This window comes from Meleagris gallopavo, chromosome 1 (genome assembly GCF_000146605.3).
Source record: "Meleagris gallopavo isolate NT-WF06-2002-E0010 breed Aviagen turkey brand Nicholas breeding stock chromosome 1, Turkey_5.1, whole genome shotgun sequence".
Classification (NCBI taxonomy): domain Eukaryota; kingdom Metazoa; phylum Chordata; class Aves; order Galliformes; family Phasianidae; genus Meleagris; species Meleagris gallopavo.
Window position 1 is genome coordinate 164,002,457 of NC_015011.2, and position 4,986 is coordinate 164,007,442.

The window sequence follows — 4,986 nt, forward strand, 5'->3', positions numbered from 1 at the left end:
CAGCTTCACTGAACCCCTCTTCTCTCATGTGTTTGGCCAAACCTCCTGCTATAGGGAGGGATACCTCCCACTACACCGGGTTGCTCAAAGCCCCATCCAGGGACTTTGAATGCTTCCAGGGAGGGGGCATCCGCAGCCTCACTAGGCAACCTGTTCCAGTGTCTCCCCACCCTCTGAGTAAAGAATTTCTTCCTGGATCCCTCTCTTCTCCAGGCTGAACAACCCTAATTCTCAGCCTGTCTTCATAGGAGAGCATCTCTGGAACTAAGCGGTTTTGCATTCTGACCACTAACCAGTGAAATCTCTGAATTCTTAGGGCTGACAGCCTTAATGCCAGGCTGTGTTCACTGCCCTCAATATGGAGAGCCGTTTGGACAGAAATGGCCAAGTTCATCCAATCTGTTCTGATGCAACTAAAGGAGAAAGCCAGAGTCTGGGCAGTTTTTGGAAGAGATCAGCTGGTAGAGTTAGGCTCTGCAGGATAAACAGAGTGGTATCTGTTCCAGACCACAAATACACTGAGGAAAATGCTGATGGAGGCTTCCTTAAATATCTGTTTATTCTGTGTAGGAAAGAAATCTGAATTACCATGGAAGACTTCAATTTCAGTAGCATGCGCTGGAGGCTTTGTGCTGCCTTGAAATAACAAAACAAAACAAAAAAAAATCTACATAAGGACACTTTTTGAACTCAGTAAGAATTGCATTTAGCTTGCAGGAATTTTATATTACACCTTATCTTGAAAGATAACATAAAATTTACCACAGAATTAAAAATTAGCAGTTGCTTCTTCATGAATGACACCATTTTCTCATTATGTTTTTTACAGGCAAATAGGACAAAATGAAAACAAATATACCTGGTGCCTTAAAAAGACTCATTTTGCAACCCTGAGAACAATTAGGAGAAAATTCAGCTGGGAGAAACAGTTTATTTTGGAAAAAAATGAAAGCTGGGACCTGTTCAAGAACTTTTTTCTGGGGACTAAAAAAAATTAACAAAGTGAAAAAGGAAAGCTTGCTTTAATTGTCACACTGGATTACTGAAGTTAAAACACCTATTTAAAAACAAAACAAAAGAAAACAAAAACAAACAAACAAACCAACCAAAAACTATAGCAGAGACAAAGGGAAATGGATCACAATTATTATACATTAGCTGACTGGGGGGAAGATGATAGAAGATAGGGGAAAATATTTCAGTATTCCACAGAGCAAAAGCCAACAGCAACTTTCTAAGTGTGGCTGGCAGAAGATACATCTCAGCAATGACTTTGGTTCTTTGCTGGATAGGAAAGATAGAACTGCCAATAAAGATTCAGGAAAGTTAGAAATGTTCAATAAATAGATCTGTTCTGCCTTTGGGGAAAAGAAGAAGCTCTCCAGAAGTTTACTTTTCCAATTATGTCTCTTGCCAAATGCACTTTCTTATTCTACTTTTGTGCTGTTCTATTTGTATTTTAAAGTTTTGATGATCAGCACTTCTTTCTTTGCTCTTTTACACAGTTTTGTTTTAGATTGGGTTTTGATTTTCTATATTACCATTTCATAAGCTAAATCCTCTACAGAGAAGTCATGTTGGTGGCATTCTTAGGAGATGCTGTAAATACCATCTCTATCATTGTCCTCTACCTACTGCTGCCATGGTGTGTAGTTGCAGCTTCCTTAGCATCTTTGATGTTCTAATTCATGCTCAGTTATGATAAATACTTTCTTTACTGTCAGTAGTTTGGAATCTTATTAAACAGCAGCTGTATTGGCAGTTTTATATACAAAAAAGCTGGCTTAGGAGGTTTTGAACCACCAGCATTGATTTTTAATTAATCTTAGATGACCAGAGAAATTCAGAGCACTGGAAGAAAGTTAAAACTGAGTAAATTCTTATAAAAGGCAAAGAGAATGACCAAGGTCTGCACAAGTCTGTCAGCCCATCATCAGTTCCTAAAAAAAAAAAAATAAGTAGTAAAACTATCAGTTTTACTGTTATAAAGTAATTGTTAACTTTGGACAATTGGGTTTCAGTGATGATAAAGTTCTTCAGAACAGAACCACAGAAAACTCTTACTGAATTTGGTCTAAGGAAAAAAAATATCTTGGAATTAGATTCAATTTGAAACAACAGGGAAAGTAACAATGAGAAATTTCAAAATAGTTTTTAAAAATTCATCCTTATTCTTACTAATTGTTTGGTGAGATTTTTGTTCATCATTACAATGCCCCCTTAATTTATTTTTAAGTAAATTAAAGCAAAGTAAATAATAATAAAGAATGGAAAGGAAAGAAGTAGACAGGAGTTCTACTTGATGGTCCCTGTTGGTTTGTTCCAACTTGGATGTACAATAGTTCTATTCTGTGAATAAAGAAAAATAATTACATAGCAAAAAACAAACAAACAAAAAAACCAACCTCAACTGACATATTAGGATGTCTTCTAGAACACCGTGTTTTCATTTTAAAACATGAATCCCTAGTACATATTTGGTTTGCGCTCTTTTTCTTCAGATGACCAAGTACAATTTTAAAAACACGTGGAAAAAAAATTGATGGCAAGATCTCTTTCACTCAACCTCACTTAACTGTGAAGCCTAGAGCTTTTAGGTGTAGGGCACAAAAATATATTTTGTAGACTGCTTTCATGTATTTATTGTACACCTTTGTTGTGGATTCATCTGCAGTACTTCAAAAATATCAAAGCAATGAAGGCAAGCAAAACTGACAAACTTTCAACAAGTATGTTTTGAGGGTGCATGGTGACATTATTGTTGGTGAGGTGGAGGTCAGCGTCTTCTACATAACTAGGGATAGGATGAGAGGGAATGGCCTCAATTTGCATCAAAGGAGATTCCGATTGGATGTTAGGAAAAATTTATTTTCTGAATAAGTGGTCAGGTACTGGAATGGGCTGCTCAGGGAGGTGGTTGAGGCACCGTCCCTGGAGGTGTTAAAGAAATGTTTAGACGTTGTACTAAGGGACACGGTTTATTGGGGAAATACTGGTGGTAGGTGAACGGTTGGACTGGATGATCTTGGAGGTCTTCTCCAACCTTGGTGATTCTATGATTCTACGATTATTTGTTCGGGGTTTTTAAGTAATAGACAAAGCTTAATCATTGGCGATAAAGTAAGTTTCATAGCAACAAATAGTTTATGGAGTGTTACTCATAACTATAATAAACTTCTACAGCATATGTCAATATTAAGATAGACTATCACACTGACAACTAATCCAAATGATGAGTTAACTTTCTGCATTCTATGCTTCAACATGCTGAAGATTATTCACTTTCTTGGCTGAAATTGTCTGACATTTATCAGTCATTCCAGAAGGTGACTTGCAGTGTTCAAAGGCTGTGTTTAGGAAGCATTATTTGCCTGTAAGAGTCACAGAATGCTAAGCAGATTTACAGCCTTGTATATAAGCTATCCTTGCTAATCTTTGCTTAAGAGTAACTTGAGTCCAATATGATGGCTAAGCAGCTTTCAATATCATATTGAGCCATGCTTCATTGCTCATAGCACTATTTTTTTCTGTTAAATGATCAATCTCAATTTAAGCATTGGGGGAAAAAGAAAGATGAAAGTGAATGGAAAGAAGAAGGCCCTAATCATCTCTCAATTCTCTGTAAAGCATTACAATCTTCTGATAGACCGATGCTCTGTTTTGCAGTTTATTACATGTAGGTAACAACACTTCCCCATAACTGTAAATGTAAATGATTCTCCGGTTACTTATGATCAAATACTTTACATTTTTTATTCTTCGAAAATCCTCTCTGAAGCAAGTAAATATGAAGTATCAAATTCAACTTGCCTGGCTCTGAATGTATGTTATTTGTAGGAATAGGAAACATTTTCAGCACTGACTGATGTATAAACTGAGTTACAGAAGAATCTTCACAGGTACACCTGAGCTCTCTTTGGGCAGTGAAGATACAGTTCTCAAAGTCTAAAATATTTGTAACAGCCTCCAGGTGCAAGTTGTCCAGAGTTCAGACCTGCTAGCAAGAGTGTTCTCAGCTGCTTCCCTGTGCTAGCACATAAGGGAAAAGAAGCAAGCTCTAAATTAGCCATGACATCAACTTTTCCCATCTTTGTGGATCATTTTCAGCTCTGGATTATACCCGGATAGAAGATGGAGGGCTGTGAAGAGCACAGGAAGCCAATGCACTTCATTCCCTCCAGTAGATATTACAGTGGGCCCTGTCAACTGTTTATAAGACCACCATTCCCACCTCTGTCTGATCTGAAGAAGCCATGTCTGATGGTCATTCCTTCCTACATTCATTCATTGATTATTCTGACTTTTCTGGCCGAATTCCAGGAAGAAAAGTCTTACTGATGCAAGTACTACAGGACAAACTCTGAAATCTTTGTCTAAGAAATTGTCGTAGAACTATAACTTGGGGCAGTTTTATACCACTGGATATTTAGAACAGTACACACTCAGTTGAACCTCAACAGCCGTTGGTGGACCTGCTGACCTCTTGTCCCATCAGCTAGCATGTGACATGCTGTGAAGAGATCCTGAAATCAGAGCCACTGTACAGATAAGCTCACTGATAAGTGATCTGTATGAGACAGCATGGCAAAATGTGAACAACAGTGCTTTACATCCCACATGTTATCACATGCCAGATATGTTTGGATGGTTGAACAGAGTGATATAAAAAGAAATTATATGGAGCATACTTTTCTTTCTGTGCTAGGCAAGTGACATTGTTTTGGCAGCTCAGTCTGACACAATAAGTACAGTATCCTATGTATTATCTAATTTGAAGAGATACACCAAACTGACAGAGAAAAGTATTAACTTCTTTTATTACTATTGGAGACACATGTATTTAAATGCAAAGTACATTTAATTTGGTTGTCTTTGCTTATAAATAATCTCATATACTAAGCTCCTGACTACTACATCTGTTTCTTCAAATGCAAAAGACTTCATTCCTTCCACCTGAATTTTCTCAGCAGAATTAAAAAAAAAAAC